At 39.8% G+C, this 12,909-nt stretch overlaps 1 pseudogene; it reads right to left on the bottom strand.

Annotated features, from left to right (window-relative positions):
- Positions 1-6,230: 6,230 nt before the first annotated feature.
- Positions 6,231-7,046, bottom strand: LOC139037439 (GTP-binding nuclear protein Ran-like; annotated as a pseudogene).
- Positions 7,047-12,909: the final 5,863 nt, after the last annotated feature.

The following is a 12,909-nucleotide window of genomic DNA, read 5'->3' as shown; positions in this document are numbered from 1 at the left end:
CTAGGTTGTAAAATAGAAAAATGAAAATCTGGAATAGACCCTTAAGATTTAAATGTCTGAAAAGAGTCTGAAGAAACACTTGGCTATTTTTTTCTTAGGAAGGAGACACCTAAGATTTTAGTTGTTTTTTTTCCACACTGAAGAAATTATAATGATGTTCTCTCTGTTTATTTCCTAGTAGAAACTGTACACATTATTTTCATACATCTGTCTTTCCATCTTCTCCTCCATCACCAGCATAATTTATGCAACATGATAGTACTTTTAATATTCCTAGTTTAAAAAATATATCTTCACAGTCCTATTATCTTCATCATATTCTCCAAAATGCACCATTGTGATTTTGATATTGTCCCTAACTTGCACTGAGGTAGCTATGCACAAAATGCATTGACCCAAACAGTCTCTTCAATAAATTTTCCTCTAATACCAGATCTCCACCAACAAAAGACTCATTTCTTCCAGTGAGTATTGTCTATAAAAACTCCTCTGAGAGAACGCTGTGGAAGAGAGTACCTTGCCTTTTCCCTTTCACCTAGCTGACGTCACATTCTTTAAGACCCAGGGTGTTTCCAGGGGTGAGGAGGAAAGGAAAAAAGAGTAAGGTTACTTACTCTCCTCTTTGAGGAGAGTAATTCTGAGTAGGACAACACTGCACCAGGTTTTGAACATGTTCCTCATCCCGAGAGAGGGAAGAAGGGACGAAGAGAGGTAGGAGGACCTTAATACAAAACCCACATGCTTTGTGTTCTGTCCAGGACCAGACGTGATAGCCTGCAAGCATTGGTCATAGGATTATTTTCCATTCACTGAGTGTTCTTGTCAATGTTCTGCCTTTTCTTTACAACACTGATGTTTTGTATACAGTTAGTATTTCTACAACCTAATACCCTGTTGAACCTCCTAAATTTTGTCATTCCAGTAGTACTTTTTTAAGATAGCCACTCTCTTATTTATTTATGTATGCATTTATTTATTGGCCTGTGCCGGGTCTTAGTCACGGCACTCAGGATCTTCTATCTTTGCTGTGGCATGTGGAATCTTCTTAAATTACGTGTAGGATGGTATTAGATGCAGAATGTGGGAGTTTTAGTTGGAGCATGTGAACTTTTAGTTGCAGCCTGTGAATTCAGTGGCAGCATGTGGGATCTAGTTCCCTGACCAGGGACTGAATCTGGACTCCCTACATTGGGGGCACAGTCATAGCCCCTGGACCACCAGGGAAGTCCCAGTCCAGTAGTACTGGAATGAACACAACTCTTAGAGTTGGACAAGAGGGGTGTCTACTCCAGCAAATGCAGAAGCTGCTGTTTTCCATGTCACAGCCCATAGGACCAAGGGTATGTGACCACCCAGAGATAGTGTTCCACCTTCTAAACCACACCATGGTACCTGGGACTCTGGATTGTCTGTTCTACAATCCCTGAGCCCATTCTTCATCCCTATGGGAGCTCTTTCCTGAAGTCTCTCTTCCTGTTGACCTGCTTACAGTGGACGTCTTCCTCTCTAGACCCTAGGGGTAGAGAGACAGCTGTTAGCAGAGATGTCTATGGATCCTAGTTGTGAGGGTGCCTTGTGGGCATTGGAGACCCCTCAAGTGTGCAGTGATACTGGGGTGGGAAGAACCAAGGAGGAAAACTGGGTGGTGGAGTGGGGAGAACTGGAGGCAGGGGACGTGCCGTCATCACATCCAGTTGTAGAACACAGAAAGTTCTGAAAAGTCTCAATTAAAACCTTGCCTCAGACTCAGACTTCTTCCAAGAGTTTTTAAAAAGAGTCTTGGAGGTAGGATCTGAGCTCATCATGTGGGCAGAATATTCCAAGAATATATCTGATAGCATGGGCTTCTCAGGTGGCGCCAGTGGTAAAGAACCCACCTGACAATGCAGGAGATACAAGAGATGCGGTTTTGATCCCTGGGTCAGAAGGGTACAGCAATCCACTTCAGTTTAGAACTCCATGCACAGAGGAGCCTGGCAGGCTACAATCCATAGGGTAGCAAAGAGTCTGACACGACTGAAGTGACTTAGCATGCAAGCAGCAGCTGGCATAAGGAGAAAACATATTACTTTTTCTTTTCTTTTTTCTCCCTTCCTGCCTTCCTTCCTCTTTTTCTTTTCTTCCAGACAAAGGGAAGCTTCTCTTTTGAGAAGGGATGGAGACGCAAGCCCCTGCTTTACAATATGGGCTCTCCCTGACATGGTGCTGCAGGGATCCTTTACAGGGGTCTTGTCAGCAGGGTGATGCCATCCAACCATCTCATCCTCTCATCCCTTCTCCTCCTGCGCTCAATCTTTCCCAGCATCAGGGTCTTTTCTAATGGGTCGACACCTTGCATCAGGTGGCCAAAGTATTGGAGCTTCAGCTTCAGTCCTTCCAGAGAACACTCAGGGTTGATTTCCTTGAGGACTGACTGGTGTGATCGCCTTGTTAGCAGGGAGGGGCGGAGTTCCTGCAGATTGGCCCGGGCTGCTATTGGCTGCCGAGGCTCCCGGCAGCGCAGGCGCAGCACCTCTGAGCACCGCCCACCGTGGCCATCTTGAACTGAGGTGTCAGGGGTCGCCATTGCGCTCTGAGAACTCTGATGTGAAGTGCTGGGTGCGAGGCCTCTGCACACGGCTTCCTGTGAGCAAATGAAACCAGACTAAGCCAACAGGAAAAGAGAAAAAGGTTAGAGTTTATTTTCTCACTCACGTTCTATTTTTATTTTCTAGGTATTATTAATGGGCTTTCCTAGTGACAAATCCCCCTTCTGCCTTTTGCCCTGCTCCTCATTCTTGCGGGGCACTGAGGGGCACAGGTTGTTTTCTGTAAGTGCTTCCTGTTGAGTGTAGACGTTGTCATCACCCCAGTGGAGCGGCGCGACTTTCCCCCAGCTGCCTTTAGATATGTGTGATGGTCCCGAGGCCTCAGCCAGAGCTTTCTGTATCCCTGAGCGACCACTTTTTTGTCTTAACCTTTTGGAGACAAAGGACATCAGACAATTTAAGATACATGGCCCAAATAATAACAGAATAATGGTCATATGTCATATTTTCCTTAAAGTGAAGGTATCTAGGTCTTTTACCTGTAGGCAAGTGTCCCCTGACATTGAGACTCACTGCTGTGGCCTGAATATCCCTGGTCACACTTGGGTTTTGTTCTGGAAGAGAAGCTTCAGGTCGGAGAGAGGTTCACATGCATACTCAAGGGGAGCCTGTTGCCCCAGGTTGTTTTTCTGGAGGCTGGGGCTCAGGAGCCTCTTCCCTTGAGTGTGATGACCCCGCAGAGTGATCCCCTGCAACTTTAGGACAGAGTGGGTGCTTAGGATCTCCAAGTGGGGGCTTCCTGCCTGGTATCACTGTGCCAGTAGAAAAAGACTGAGTGATTCAAAAGCAAACGAAAGTTCTGTGCTTTGATTAGAGAATGGAGAGGTGCAAGCTTGAGCTCTGGAGGACAAGCTTTCCTGAGAGACCCGCAGTCCAGCTGCTTCATATTGTTCCCTTCAGCAGGGACAGGGCCGGTGTTCTGGGGGGCCTGTGGAGTTGTGCTGCTCACTTCCAGGCTGCCTGTCTTCATCATGCTGTTTGTCAAGCAATAAAACTAATTTTGAAATTGTGCTATTAATTTTCCTGTTCCTTTACCCCATGAAAAAAGTTTGTTGTAAAGCTATATCTGTTTTTTAACAAAAGTAGAAAATATTTTATTTAACAGTTTGTAATTTTGTTTTTTGTATCTTTAATGTTTGGACAAGCTGGATCTAATTATGTAACAGAGTCCTCACCACTTTCCAGGGTACAGTTTTTTGTATAGGATTGAGAGGAAATTAGGGGGCTTTGCCGGTGGAACTAATGGTAAAGAACCTACTTGTCAGTGCAGGAGACATAAGAGAGGCAGGTTCGATCCTTAGATTGGGAAGATCCCCTGGAGATGAGCATGGCAACCCACTCCAGTATTCTTGCTTGGAGAATCCAATGGACAGAGGAACCTGGGAGGCTACAGTCCATGAGCTTGCAGAGTCAGACACGACTGAAGCGACTTAGGAGCAGCAGCAGCAGAGAAGAAATTACTGGTTTAGATGAGTAGTTTTATAACCAGACACCAAGCAATGAGCATAATGTAGTCAGTCTCTATGCTAATCAAAATATAAAATATTTTCATGCTATATATGAAAAGGGGAGAGAGAATGGAGAAATCTAATGCATACCATGATGTATTCTTTTTCTTTCTTTTACTGGGAATGGGGGAACAGAAAACCACATTTTATTAAAGAGGTTTTCATTTGTTATGTAAATTACAACAGTGATCTATGACCACTATAAGGCTGGCTAGCTTGCTCCCTAGTATTTGGTGATTTAATACAAGTCTAGGCCTAGGGACATGAAAAAGAAGTAATGAGGATTCCAGAGCTGCACTAGTAGTTTGAAGAGAAGCCCCACCCAGCAGCTACGATGTTTTCTCAAAGTAGGGGGTGCGTGCATGCTCAGTCATGTCCAATTCTTTGTGACGCGATGGACTGTAGCTCACAAGTCTCCTCTGTCTATGGAATTTTCCATGCAAGAATACTGAAGTGGGTTGCCATTTTCTACTCTAGGGGATCTTCCCAACCCAAGGATCAAACCTGCACCTCTTGAATCTCCTGCATTGGCAGGCGAATTCTTTATCACTGCACCACTGCCACATATAGCCAAATGGCTCTCTTTTCCTTATAGTTAGCAAAGCACTCATCTATGCATAAAATGAAAAGCTGATTAAATTTCTAATAAGAGCACCTATATAAGTGACTACTATGGAGAAATCATTATATAGTACATTAAGAAGTTATTGTGGAACTTTCTCTAAGCAATAGAATGGAATAACTTTGGAAATAACACTTTACTTTGTATGTAGAAGGAAGTTAAAAGCTTCAGCCAGTGCTCTGTAATTAAATAGTGTTGGTGCCAGATTCCTAATAGAAGGAGCTTTCTGCTATAATCACTCCCAAATGGCTAATCCATCATTATTAATACAAATGCCAAAGATGAAAATTGATATTGTGTACAGATTGTATTTCTGTTAAACTAATGTAAACTTCCCTTTGTTCAATATCTCTAGATTCCTGGTTTGCTACATTATTGCTAAATTGTTTAGCTGGAATTCACTGACTAGTACTAAGCAAATATTCTGCAAACTTAAGGAAAACTATATACAAAGGGTTAACTGGTAGTTATGATCTTTTGTTCTTAATTAAAGGACTTGTCACTAGTCAATGAAGGGACCACCAAATTAGACATTTTAGTTGGAGAACAACATTGCAGCAGAAACTTCCATTCAACCTAAAAATGTGTTTGCTTTAGATCTTTGACTAGTGTCACACTGCCACTTCTCAATATTTGACGAAGCAAATAAATAAATGGAGTAGATGGTTCTGTATAACTTGGCAGGAGGTAGATTCAGTTTTTTACAACATGAACAATCAAAAGGAAGCTTAATGTTATTATTATGGAAAATAATATTAGCATTTAAACTTTAAATATTAACATTTAAACTTTAAAGAAAAATATGCTTTATATTTTGAAGGTAATATTTCTATTTGGTCTGTGCAGCAAGACAGAAAAATTGATTGTTCGAGGAGCAAAGATATCAACCCTATATTGATTTCAGTTGTTTGGAAGTGAGAATTTTTTTTTTTTTAATTGAGATGTAATTTACCCAAAATAAAGTGCTCATATTGTGAAGATACAGTTGATATAGTTTTATACATTGACTCACTCATGTAACCACTACCCTAATCAAGATACAAAACATTGTAGTCTTCCTTGAAGATTCCCTTCTGTCCCTAACCAGACAGAACTCTCCCCCCTACACACACCACCATCCTGATTTCACCACCATTTTAGTTTCTTTTTGAACTTCCTGTAAATAGGCTGATACATCACATACTCTTGTGTCTGGCTCAACATTAAGTTTGTTAGATTCATATAGGTTATTGGGTGTATCAGTAATAAGTTGTTTTTCATTGAACTCGGTAGGTCAAAGATTGGAAAAGGTATATATTTTCCCAAAGCTAATACCAGGAAAAGTTCTATTTGCTCTACACCTTCCCCTGTTGTCTTTTGATATTTTTTAATTTACCTATTTTGGTGGATATGGAGTGGTTTTAATTTGTAGTCCTCTGAAAACTAAATTTTTTTTTTTAGATATTTGAAATACAACTTTATTCTGATTCTAAATGAAAAGGAATGGGAATGACAGTAACAAGATTCCACCTCTCAATATTGTCATGTGACTATAGCAGTCTTATATTTGAAACTCAAGGAGGAAACAACTGTGTTCCAAAACACCTAAATATGCAGGTCCAAAAAATGAAGGTTTTTTTTTTTTTTTTTTTAAACTGCCACATTCACTCCAAAGCCCATCCATCTCCTTCCGCATCCAAAGATTAAGCACATGTTCTGCTTAGCTATATACTAAAGTGGCAAACACGCTGCACCACTGACATCACAGGACAGTTGCCTATAAAACTAGACTTCTGACGCTGGGCCCCAGCTTCACTTTCTCACAGGTCATCATCTTCATCCGGGAGAGCAGTTGTCTGAGCAACCTCTAAATCATGCTTGTACTGTGCTGCCAAGGCTGGGTCCATGACCACCTGTGGTGGAGCAAGAGCAGGCATGGCGACAAAACTCCAAGTTAGGGTCTCCAGTCAATTTTCTAGCAAGCCAGAGGAAGGGCTTTTCAAAGTTGTAGTTACTTTTGGCAGAAATGTCATAGTACTGAAGATTCTTCTTTCGGTGGAAGACAATTGACTTTGCCTTAACCTTTCTGTCCTTAATATCCACTTTGTTGCCACACAACACAGTTGGGATGTTCTCTCACACACGTACCAGATCTCTATGCCAGTTAGGCACATTCTTGTAAGTAACTCTTGATGTTACGTCAAACATTATAATGGCACACTGAGCTTGTATATAATAGCCATCTCTCAGTCCACCAAATTTCTCTTGACCAGCTGTATCCCATACATTGAACTTAATAGGTCCTCTGTTGGTATGGAACACAAGAGGATGGACCTCCACACCCAAGGTAGCTACATACATCTCAAATTCACCAGGCAGATGATGCTTCACAAATGTAGTTTTTCCAGTACCACCATCACCAACCAAAGCAAGTTTGAACTGAACTTGGGGTTCTCCTTGGGCAGCCGTCGTGATGTTATGCAGCTCGCATCCCGGCGCCCTCACGGCCTCTGCGGCAGGGGAGAGAGGAGAACTCTCCGCCCAGAGGACTCGGTAAACTGCCTGGACCCCCCACCGCTGCCTAGACTCCCCAACACCCACCCCAGCCCCACGGCCCCTGCCCTGGCCCCACTACCTTCTGAAAACTAATTTTTTGAGGATCTTTATATTTATTGGCCACTTTGATATTCTCTCTTTGATATTCTCTCTTTGATATGACCTCTTTCTCATTTAATAGGAATTCTTCATATGTTCTGGATATGAGCTTGTTGATACCTATATATTGAGGTTATTTTCTCTCAGTTTTGCCTTATTTTTCATTCTCTTAATAATTTGTTTTAGTGAACCGAAGTTCTTAATTTTAACAAATCTCGTTATTTTTATACTACAATGATATATTTTGCTTTGTTTTCACGTAGAGGCTTGTTTGTTTCAGCTTTCACATTTTAGTCTGAGATCAATATTGGCGTAATTTTGTATGTGATTTAAAATACAGCTCCAGGTTCTTTTAAATTTAAATATGCATTATTGAGAAGATTGTCATATGAAATTGTAGTAGAGACACATGAAAGAATCAGGTATAGACATAGTATTTCCTTTGGATGAGATTGAATCTCAAAAAACAACAACAAAAGAAAAAGGTAAAAGGGACATTCTGAGAAATGTCTCTCTATTTGATATTAGGGACATTTTAGGTTTGGATTAAGAGAGAAATTCTGTAAAAGAGATACTAATATTATAAAATAAAAATATTTATTTAAAGATGTATTCAGATTTCCAGTTTCAACTCTGACATGTAAGGAAATTAGAAGTTGTCATTCTTACCCTTATAAGAAAAATGATGGGGAAAAAACCTGAAAATCAATGACTTATCTTGGGCTTATCAAAGAATTGAGGTTACAGGGCAAAATGAAAATCGAAAGTGTTAGTTGCAGTCGTGTGTGGATCTGTGACCCCATGGACTATAGCCTGTCAGGCTCCTCTGTCCATGGAATTTCCCATGGGGTGAATTTCCTTCTTCAGGGGATTTTCCCAACACAGGGATGGAAACTGGCAAACCACTGACCAAAATCTGGAGAGACAGGCAAACATAAAACGTCATAGATAAGATAAAGTTTCATGGGACAGAAGCTGCTGTAGCTGCAAGCTGGTAGAAACACTTAAATGTCACTTTTGATGAATTGTGGGAGGCAGACCTAGTGTGAAAAGGAGAAACTTCTGAAGGCCACAGATTTAGAGAAGATCTCCCACACTTTTTTGGAGGGGTTAAAAGAGCTTCTTGATGAGGGTGCAAAATGAGAGTGAAAAAGTTGGCTTAAAACTCAATGTTTAAAAAACTAAGATCATGGCATCCAGTCCCATCACTTCATGGCAAATAAAAGGACAAAAAGTGGAAGCAGTAACAGATTTTATTTTCTAGGGCTCAAAAATCACTGCAGAAGGTAACTGCAGCCCTGAAATGCTCCTTGAAAGGAAAGCTACACCAAACCTAGACAGCACATCAAAAAACAGACATCACTTTGCTGACAAAGGTCCAGATAGTCAAGGGGAAAGTCACTCAGTCGTGTCTGATTCTTTGCAACCCCATGGACTATCCAGTTCATGGATTTCTCCAGGCCATAATATGGAGTGGGTAGCCGTTCCCTTATCCAGGGAATCTTCCTAACCCAGGGACTGAATCCAGTTCTCCTGCATTTTAGGTGGGTTCTTTACCACCCGAGCCACCAGGGAAGGCCGGATAATGAACGCTGTGGTTTTACCAGCAGTCATGTGCAGATGTGAGAGTCGGACCATAAGGAAGGCTGCGTGCTGAAGAACTGATGCTTTCATATTACAGTGCTGGAGAAGACTCTTGAGAGTCCCTTGAACTGCGAGGAGATCAAACCAATCAACCCTGAAGGAAATCAACCCTGAATACTCATTGGAAGGACTGATGCTGAAGGTCCAGTGCTTTAGCTTCTTGGTGCGAAGAGCCAACTCACTGGAAAAGACTGATGCTGGGAAAGATTGAAAGCCAAAAGAGAAGTGGTGGCAGAAGATGAGATGGCTAGATAGCATCACTGAATCTCGGTGTACATGCATCTGAGCAAATTCTGGGAGATAGTGAAGGACAGGGGAGCCTGGCATGCTGCAGTCCGCAGGGTCGCAAAGAGTTGGACACGACTTAGTGTGACAACAGTCTCTATACTCACTGATCTTGTCTTCTCCTCTGTTCGGTGTGCTGTTAAAATTATTCAATAAGTTGTTAGTCTCAGATACTATATTTTGCTGTTCTGTTGTCCTAAAATGTCCATTAAGATAATTTTATAGACTTTAAAGTTCTAAAAAAAAATCATTTTTCATTCATTTCCTCATTATTTTCTATTATCTTTACTATATTAATCATAGTAATTTTCAAGTCCTTCTCTGCAACTCCATTTCCTTTATCATTACTGGGTTTGAACCTACATCTTGAATATCAGCAACTACCTGTTGTTTTTTGCTTGTTTAGTAATTTATAATTGTATATTAAACATTTGAATTATTTTATGTGTGAGTTTATGATTGTATATATTCCTCTAGATTTTGTCATATTTTGCTCTGGCAAGGAGTAAATTACCAGCCCCTACTTTGAATGGCTTAATTTAAGAACTTATAGTCCTGGTCTATGCTAGTTATCCTTTTACTCCTAGCTTTTTGTCCTTAATTGCAAGGCTGACCTTTTGAGATGAAAAACCCTGTTTGGAAAAAATTTCTATTCTAATAGGCCCAAAATCCAGTTTGCGAAGCTTCTAAAATCTCTACTCAAACTTTTAGTATCCCAACCGCTATTCTCTGCTAGATCTCCCAGTGTTTCATAATAAACATGCAAACTTTATGAGTTGGCCAAAGACCAGAGGGAAAATTTTTTTTAAACTTTTTATTTTGTACTGGGGTATAGATGATTAATGAACAATGTTGTAATAGTTTCAGATGAACAGCGAAGGTACTTGGCCATACATATATATGTATCTGTTCTCCCCCAAACCCCCATCCCATCCAGGCTGCCACATAACGCTGAGCAGGGTTCCATGTGCTATATTGTAGGTCCTTGTTGCTATCCATTTTAAATGTAGCAGTGTGTACATGCCCATTTCAAGCTCTCTAACTATCCCTTGCCCCTACACTTCCCCCTAGCAACAATAGGCTCATTCTTGAAGTCTGTGAGTCTGTTTTTGTTTTTTAAGTTCATTTGCATCGTTTCTTTTTAGAGTCCACACATAAGGGATATCATATGATATTTCTCCTCCTGTCTGACTTACCTCACTCAACATGACACTCTCTAGGTCCATCCATGTTGTTGCAATAGCATTATTTCATTCTTTTCAATGACTCAGTAATGTTCCATTGTATATATGTACCACATTTTCTTTATCCATTCCTCTTTCAGTGAATATTTAGATTGCTTCCATGTCTTAGCTATTGTAGACAGTACTGCAGTGAACATTGGGGTGCATGTATCTTTTTGGATCATGTTTTTCTCCAGATATATACCCAGGAATGGGACTGCAGGGTCATATGGTAGGTCTGTTTTTATTTAAGGAACCTCTATACTGTTCTCAATAGTGTCTATACCAATTTACATTCCCACCAACACTGTAGGAGTGTTCCCTTCCCAGAGGGAAATTTTAATGCATATTTTTGGCCTCCTTGTGTTGGTCTTCTTCTCTTTAGTACTCTGATCCTCTAATCCCAACCGGTTATGTAACCCAGAACTCTCATCTTTGTTTTCTCCACCCAGTGAAACAGCACTCTTTGACTGTGTTCTACTTTCCTGGCTAACAGTTTGGAAAAAGCCAATGAGTGTAGGGCGCACCTCATCCTCCTCTTTTCTCTCAAGGATCATAAATAGCCCTGAGTGGTAGCTTTTCAATGCTTACAAATTTTTTTATATATATAAAAATTTCCAGTTTTATTGTATTCATGATAGGAGTTTAAATTTGTTCTTAGTTACTCCATAGTAGCCAGAACTAGTCATTAAAATTTGAAAATGAATCTCCTACAAGAAAAAGTTTATTTTAATATGTATTTTCAATCAGATAATGCATTTTAGGTATTTTTGAATTTTTTGTGTTTTAGTCTATGACCTTTATCCTCCTAAAAACTGTAAAATGAAATAGAGAACAGGAACTCAAATTTTCAATAACAATGCAGAGTGTTTGTTTCCTTTGAAATATAAAACAATTACAAAAAAATGTCATTTTAAAACTAAGTCTTCTTATGAAAGATTAATTTTATGTGCTGAATACTTGGCCCCAGACCACTGAAGTTCTTGAGAAGATAAATGGCTGTTTGAGCTAGTCAGCAGCCTAGGAGGAAAATAATAAAGTAATACATTCAAACTGGGTAATTTGAGGAGTGTTTAAAAAATGACTGTTTTTGAAAAGCATGTGGATAAAGTATAGGGAAACCACAAGAAGTTATACTGCACCTGAGACTAGTGAATCATGGAACTAACACCACCCTTAGGACAGAAGGAATAAAAAGACTAAAAGGGATATTTCGAGAGAAATTCCTCAATAGGAGCTGAGGTCTTTAGTCAAGGGGCTTGCCAACACATTTCGCTCCACAAGAACGAAGCCAGGAAGAAAACGTACATTCAGATCTCATTTTCCTCCCTTCCCCTAAACTTCTCCTGGGCTTACCCAACTGAATAGAATGTCAGAGGACAAGGGAGCTTGTTAATGTAATCCACACAAGTCCAATATTTCAGAATGTGGAGTAGGGCGGGGATAAGTAAGGAGTGTCTCTAGTTGAGCAAACAGACTGTCCAGCACAGCAATGACAGTGTTTTCCCCCTTAACAGTAATTCCAGCTTGGATTTATTTTTCTTCTCAAATGAGATAATAATTTACAGCACACATGTGTAATATTTGTTACATCTCAGTTAAGTAATTAAAATGGAGTTTAATTTGGGACTATAGTAGCTAATTATTTAAGAATTTATTAGTTACCAACTGAACTAAACTGTTTTATAAACTGAAATTGAGAATTGCTATTTATCCTATTTCAACTTTCTAGCTGATTTGAAGTTGTGAAAATAGTTAAATGTTCTTTCTCCTTACTTTTGCCTCTCTTTACTTTTCCCTTTTATTAAAATCTCAGAGATTTGAGGCCTGAGCCCAGTGGGTCTCTTCCGTTATAATCTACTCAGAGTCTTAATACCTCAGGAAAAGACTTCCTATCCTAGGAGGTCACTTAAGATAGAGAGTTACTTTCACAGTACAAGTAATCTGTATAGAATATTTTGTACCTAAGAAAAAGATTTCACAGGAGGACAAATCCTTATACCCAAGGAACCCATTTTAGTGGAGTTTAAATTGTTCTCCAAGGTGATCATAATTTGTATTGAGACATCATGTTACCAAACAAATCACTCTGTGGTTCTTTTGATTATATGGAAAGTTCCAGGTTTTTTTTTGTAGTCTTCAACACTTCTCAGTTTGTGATATCTGCCTTTAAATAAGGAAAGAGTATTCTATTCAACTTCAGAATCATCAAGGCCATAGCCATTATCAAATGGAATCTATTAATTAATACAGTTACTTTGTTTTCTTATATTAATTTCTTTAAAATTACAGTCTATTAAGAGTAAATGCCGCCTGTTTAATAGGCTCTGAACTGATTTCTTGTATAGATTTAAGTAAAATAAGTCACTTTAAAGAGAATTATTACGTTAATAATAGTATAGACA

The sequence above is a fragment of the Odocoileus virginianus genome, chromosome 1 (genome assembly GCF_023699985.2).
Source record: "Odocoileus virginianus isolate 20LAN1187 ecotype Illinois chromosome 1, Ovbor_1.2, whole genome shotgun sequence".
NCBI lineage: Eukaryota > Metazoa > Chordata > Mammalia > Artiodactyla > Cervidae > Odocoileus > Odocoileus virginianus.
This window is presented reverse-complemented; position numbering and strand designations above follow the sequence as displayed.